We start from the raw sequence: 7,571 nt of genomic DNA, 5'->3' as shown, positions 1-7,571 counted from the left end.
CACTCGTAAGGTAACCAATGCCTCGTCACCAGGAGAATCGTATCAACAAACTCGAAGAAACCCTGGCAAGAGCAACGATGAATCTGTTAAGATTCGCAACAAGTGACATATCGCATCTGGCAGATTGCCCACAGGATGAAAGAAGTGTGAATGTGTGTGAGCAAATGGCAGGAGTTACTAATCCTCTCTTACGGTAGACAACGCCTCGTAACCAGTAGTATAACATCTTCAATGTCAAGAAACCCCTGGCAGGAGGAACGTTATATCTCTACAGATAAACTACTAGTGGCATATCGGTTTGGGCAGACTGCCCACACTATCTAAGAAATGTGTATTTGGGTGAGCAACTGGCAAGAATCACTATGACTCTCTTAAGGTAGCCAATGCCTCGTCACCAGTAGAATGACATCTACAAAGTTAAGAAATACCTGGAAAGAGTAACGACGATTCTCTTAAGATACACAACTAGTGGCATATCGCTTCCGGCAGACTGGCCACAGTATATAAAAAATGTGTATTTGTGTGAGCAACTTGCAGGAATCACTATGATTCTGTTAAGGTAACCAATGCCACGTCACCAGGAGTATCGTATCAGCGAACTCGAAGAAACGCTGGCTGGAGGACCAATGACTCTCTTAGGATACACAACTAGTGACATGTTGCACCTCGCAGATCGGCCACAAACAGAAATTGGTGTCAATTTGTGTGAGCAAATGGCAGGAGTAACTATTCCTCTCTTAAGGTAGCCAATGCCCCGTTACCAGTAGAATCGCATTTCAAAGTCACGAGACCCCTGGCAAGTGTAACGATAATTCTCTTAAGATACACAACTAGTGGCGTATCGCTTCAGACAGATTGGCCACTGTATTTACAAAATGTGTATCTGGGTGAGAAACTACCAGGAATCACTATGTCTCTCTGAACGAAGCCAATGCTTCGTCAACACGACAATCACATCAGCAACTGCAAGAAACCCTGGCAGGAATAACGATGTTTGTCTTAGGAGTAAGAACTAGTGGTATACCGCTGTCAGCAGATGGGCCACAGTATCCAAAAAATGTGTATTTGGGTGAGCAACTGGCAGGAATCACTATGACTCTCTTAAGGTAGCCAAAGCTTCGTCACCAGTTGAATCACATTTTCAAAGTCAAGAAACCCCAGGCAAGAGTAACGATGTTTCTCTAAAGATAAACGAGTAGTGGCGTATCGCTTCAGGCAGACTGGCCACAGTATCTAAAAAAACGTGTATTTGGGTGAGCAACTGGCTGTAATCAATATGACTCTCTTAAGGTAACCAATGCCTCGTCACCAGGAGATTCATGTCGCCAAACTCGAAGATACCCTGGCCAGAGCGATGATGACCCTGTTAGGAAACACAATTAGTGACATACCGCATCTGGCAGATTGCACACAGGAAGAAAGTAGTGTGTATCTGTGTGCGCAAATGGCAGGAGTAACTATTCCTCCCTTAAGGTAGACAACGCCTCGTCGCCAGTAGTATCACATCTTCAAAGTCAAGACACCCCTGGTAAGAGTATCGATGTTTCTTTTAAGATACACAAATAGTGGCGTATCGTTTCAGGCAGACTGGCCACAGTATGTAAAAAATGGGTATTTGGGTGAGCAACTGGCAGGAATCACTATGACTCTCTTAAGATAGCCAATGCCCCGTCACCAGTAGAATCATATCTTCAAAGTCAAGAAACCCCTGGCAAGAGTAACGATATTTCACTTAAGATACACAACTAGTGGCGTATCACTTAGGGCAGACTGGCCGCAGTATCTAAGAAATGTGTATTAGTGTGAGCAACCGGCAGGAATCACTATTACTCTCTTCAGGTAGCCAATGCCTTGTCACCAGTACAAACACATCTTCAAAGTCAAGAAACCCCTGGTAAGAGGAACGATAAATCTTTTAACATACACAACAGGTGGCGTATCGCTTCAGGCAGACGGGCCACTGTATCTAGAAAATGTGTATTTGGGTGAGCAACTAGCAGGAATCACCATGACTCTCTTAAGGTAGCCAATGCCTCGTCACCAGCGAGAATCACATCAGCAACTTCAAGAAAACCCTGGCAAGAGTAACGATGTATCTCTTAAGGTATTCAACTAGTGGCGTATCGCATCAGGCAGACTGGCCACAGTGTCTAAAAAATGTGTATTTCGGTGAGCAACTAGCAGGAATCACTATGACTGTCTTAAGGAAGCCAATCCTTCGTAACGAGTAGAATCACATCAGCAACTGCAAGAAACTCCTTGCAGCAATAACGATGTTTGTCTTATGATAAATGAATAGTGGCATAGCGCTTTGGGCAAACTGGCCACAGTATCTAAAAAGTGTGTATTTGAGTAAGCAACTGGCTGGAATCACTATGAGTCTCTTAAGGTAGACAACGCCTCGTCACCAGTTGAATTACATCTCCAAAGTCAAGAAATCCCTGGCAAGAGTAATGATGTTTCTCTTAAGATACACAAAGAGTGGCGTATCGATTTGGGCAGACTGGCAACAGTACGTAAAAAATGTGTCGTTGGTGAGCAACTGGCAGGAATCACTATGAATCTCTTAAGGTAGCCAATGGTTCGTCACCAGCGAGAATCACATCAGCAACTTCAAGAAAACCCTGGCAAGAGTAACGATGTATCTCTTAAGGTATTCAACTAGTGGCGTATCGCTTGCGGTAGACTGGCCACAGTATCTAAATAATGTTTATTTGGGTGAGCAACTTGCAGGAATCATTATGACACTCGTAAGGTAACCAATGCCTCGTCACCAGGAGAATCGTATCAACAAACTCGAAGAAACCCTGGCAAGAGCAACGATGAATCTGTTAAGATTCGCAACAAGTGACATATCGCATCTGGCAGATTGCCCACAGGATGAAAGAAGTGTGAATGTGTGTGAGCAAATGGCAGGAGTTACTAATCCTCTCTTACGGTAGACAACGCCTCGTAACCAGTAGTATAACATCTTCAATGTCAAGAAACCCCTGGCAGGAGGAACGTTATATCTCTACAGATAAACTACTAGTGGCATATCGGTTTGGGCAGACTGCCCACACTATCTAAGAAATGTGTATTTGGGTGAGCAACTGGCAAGAATCACTATGACTCTCTTAAGGTAGCCAATGCCTCGTCACCAGTGGAATGACATCTACAAAGTTAAGAAATACCTGGAAAGAGTAACGACGATTCTCTTAAGATACACAACTAGTGGCATATCGCTTCCGGCAGACTGGCCACAGTATATAAAAAATGTGTATTTGTGTGAGCAACTTGCAGGAATCACTATGATTCTGTTAAGGTAACCAATGCCACGTCACCAGGAGTATCGTATCAGCGAACTCGAAGAAACGCTGGCTGGAGGACCAATGACTCTCTTAGGATACACAACTAGTGACATGTTGCACCTCGCAGATCGGCCACAAACAGAAATTGGTGTCAATTTGTGTGAGCAAATGGCAGGAGTAACTATTCCTCTCTTAAGGTAGCCAATGCCCCGTTACCAGTAGAATCGCATTTCAAAGTCACGAGACCCCTGGCAAGTGTAACGATAATTCTCTTAAGATACACAACTAGTGGCGTATCGCTTCAGACAGATTGGCCACTGTATTTACAAAATGTGTATCTGGGTGAGAAACTACCAGGAATCACTATGTCTCTCTGAACGAAGCCAATGCTTCGTCAACACGACAATCACATCAGCAACTGCAAGAAACCCTGGCAGGAATAACGATGTTTGTCTTAGGAGTAAGAACTAGTGGTATACCGCTGTCAGCAGATGGGCCACAGTATCCAAAAAATGTGTATTTGGGTGAGCAACTGGCAGGAATCACTATGACTCTCTTAAGGTAGCCAAAGCTTCGTCACCAGTTGAATCACATTTTCAAAGTCAAGAAACCCCAGGCAAGAGTAACGATGTTTCTCTAAAGATAAACGAGTAGTGGCGTATCGCTTCAGGCAGACTGCCCACAGTATCTAAAAAAACGTGTATTTGGGTGAGCAACTGGCTGTAATCAATATGACTCTCTTAAGGTAGCCAATGCCTCGTCACCAGGAGATTCATGTCGCCAAACTCGAAGAAACCCTGGCCAGAGCGATGATGACCCTGTTAGGAAACACAATTAGTGACATACCGCATCTGGCAGATTGCACACAGGAAGAAAGTAGTGTGAATCTGTGTGCGCAAATGGCACGAGTAACTATTCCTCCCTTAAGGTAGACAACGCCTCGTCGCCAGTAGTATCACATCTTCAAAGTCAAGACACCCCTGGTAAGAGTATCGATGTTTCTTTTAAGATACACAAATAGTGGCGTATCGTTTCAGGCAGACTGGCCACAGTATGTAAAAAATGGGTATTTGGGTGAGCAACTGGCAGGAATCACTATGACTCTCTTAAGATAGCCAATGCCCGGTCACCAGTAGAATCATATCTTCAAAGTCAAGAAACCCCTGGCAAGAGTAACGATATTTCACTTAAGATACACAACTAGTGGCGTATCACTTAGGGCAGACTGGCCGCAGTACCTAAGAAATGTGTATTAGTGTGAGCAACCGGCAGGAATCACTATTACTCTCTTCAGGTAGCCAATGCCTTGTCACCAGTACAAAAACATCTTCAAAGTCAAGAAACCCCTGGTAAGAGGAACGATAAATCTTTTAACATACACAACAGGTGGCGTATCGCTTCAGGCAGACGGGCCACTGTATCTAGAAAATGTGTATTTGGGTGAGCAACTAGCAGGAATCACCATGACTCTCTTAAGGAAGCCAATGCCTCGTCACCAGCGAGAATCACATCAGCAACTTCAAGAAAACCCTGGCAAGAGTAACGATGTATCTCTTAAGGTATTCAACTAGTGGCGTATCGCATCAGGCAGACTGGCCATAGTGTCTAAAAAATGTGTATTTCGGTGAGCAACTAGCAGGAATCACTATGACTGTCTTAAGGAAGCCAATCCTTCGTAACGAGTAGAATCACATCAGCAACTGCAAGAAACTCCTTGCAGCAATAACGATGTTTGTCTTATGATAAATGAATAGTGGCATAGCGCTTTGGGCAAACTGGCCACAGTATCTAAAAAGTGTGTATTTGAGTAAGCAACTGGCTGGAATCACTATGAGTCTCTTAAGGTAGACAACGCCTCGTCACCAGTTGAATTACATCTCCAAAGTCAAGAAATCCCTGGCAAGAGTAATGATGTTTCTCTTAAGATACACAAAGAGTGGCGTATCGATTTGGGCAGACTGGCAACAGTACGTAAAAAATGTGTCGTTGGTGAGCAACTGGCAGGAATCACTATGAATCTCTTAAGGTAGCCAATGGTTCGTCACCAGCAGAATCACATCTTGAAAGTCAAGAAACCCCTGGCAAGTGTAACGAGGTTTCTCTTAAGATACACAACTAGTGGCGTATCGCTTGCGGTAGACTGGCCACAGTATCTAAATAATGTTTATTTGGGTGAGCAACTTGCAGGAATCATTATGACACTCGTAAGGTAACCAATGCCTCGTCACCAGGAGAATCGTATCAACAAACTCGAAGAAACCCTGGCAAGAGCAACGATGAATCTGTTAAGATTCGCAACAAGTGACATATCGCATCTGGCAGATTGCCCACAGGATGAAAGAAGTGTGAATGTGTATGAGCAAATGGCAGGAGTTACTAATCCTCTCTTACGGTAGACAACGCCTCGTAACCAGTAGTATAACATCTTCAATGTCAAGAAACCCCTGGCAGGAGGAACGTTATATCTCTACAGATAAACTACTAGTGGCATATCGGTTTGGGCAGACTGTCCACACTATCTAAGAAATGTGTATTTGGGTGAGCAACTGGCAAGAATCACTATGACTCTCTTAAGGTAGCCAATGCCTCGTCACCAGTAGAATGACATCTACAAAGTTAAGAAATACCTGGAAAGAGTAACGACGATTCTCTTAAGATACACAACTAGTGGCATATCGCTTCCGGCAGACTGGCCACAGTATATAAAAAATGTGTATTTGTGTGAGCAACTTGCAGGAATCACTATGATTCTGTTAAGGTAACCAATGCCACGTCACCAGGAGTATCGTATCAGCGAACTCGAAGAAACGCTGGCTGGAGGACCAATGACTCTCTTAGGATACACAACTAGTGACATGTTGCACCTCGCAGATCGGCCACAAACAGAAATTGGTGTCAATTTGTGTGAGCAAATGGCAGGAGTAACTATTCCTCTCTTAAGGTAGCCAATGCCCCGTTACCAGTAGAATCGCATTTCAAAGTCACGAGACCCCTGGCAAGTGTAACGATAATTCTCTTAAGATACACAACTAGTGGCGTATCGCTTCAGACAGATTGGCCACTGTATTTACAAAATGTGTATCTGGGTGAGAAACTACCAGGAATCACTATGTCTCTCTGAACGAAGCCAATGCTTCGTCAACACGACAATCACATCAGCAACTGCAAGAAACCCTGGCAGGAATAACGATGTTTGTCTTAGGAGTAAGAACTAGTGGTATACCGCTGTCAGCAGATGGGCCACAGTATCCAAAAAATGTGTATTTGGGTGAGCAACTGGCAGGAATCACTATGACTCTCTTAAGGTAGCCAAAGCTTCGTCACCAGTTGAATCACATTTTCAAAGTCAAGAAACCCCAGGCAAGAGTAACGATGTTTCTCTAAAGATAAACGAGTAGTGGCGTATCGCTTCAGGCAGACTGGCCACAGTATCTAAAAAAACGTGTATTTGGGTGAGCAACTGGCTGTAATCAATATGACTCTCTTAAGGTAGCCAATGCCTCGTCACCAGGAGATTCATGTCGCCAAACTCGAAGAAACCCTGGCCAGAGCGATGATGACCCTGTTAGGAAACACAATTAGTGACATACCGCATCTGGCAGATTGCACACAGGAAGAAAGTAGTGTGTATCTGTGTGCGCAAATGGCAGGAGTAACTATTCCTCCCTTAAGGTAGACAACGCCTCGTCGCCAGTAGTATCACATCTTCAAAGTCAAGACACCCCTGGTAAGAGTATCGATGTTTCTTTTAAGATACACAAATAGTGGCGTATCGTTTCAGGCAGACTGGCCACAGTATGTAAAAAATGGGTATTTGGGTGAGCAACTGGCAGGAATCACTATGACTCTCTTAAGATAGCCAATGCCCCGTCACCAGTAGAATCATATCTTCAAAGTCAAGAAACCCCTGGCAAGAGTAACGATATTTCACTTAAGATACACAACTAGTGGCGTATCACTTAGGGCAGACTGGCCGCAGTATCTAAGAAATGTGTATTAGTGTGAGCAACCGGCAGGAATCACTATTACTCTCTTCAGGTAGCCAATGCCTTGTCACCAGTACAAACACATCTTCAAAGTCAAGAAACCCCTGGTAAGAGGAACGATAAATCTTTTAACATACACAACAGGTGGCGTATCGCTTCAGGCAGACGGGCCACTGTATCTAGAAAATGTGTATTTGGGTGAGCAACTAGCAGGAATCACCATGACTCTCTTAAGGTAGCCAATGCCTCGTCACCAGCGAGAATCACATCAGCAACTTCAAGAAAACCCTGGCAA

This window comes from Schistocerca piceifrons, unplaced genomic scaffold (assembly GCF_021461385.2).
Source record: "Schistocerca piceifrons isolate TAMUIC-IGC-003096 unplaced genomic scaffold, iqSchPice1.1 HiC_scaffold_907, whole genome shotgun sequence".
NCBI lineage: Eukaryota > Metazoa > Arthropoda > Insecta > Orthoptera > Acrididae > Schistocerca > Schistocerca piceifrons.
Note: the sequence above shows the minus strand (reverse complement) of the source record.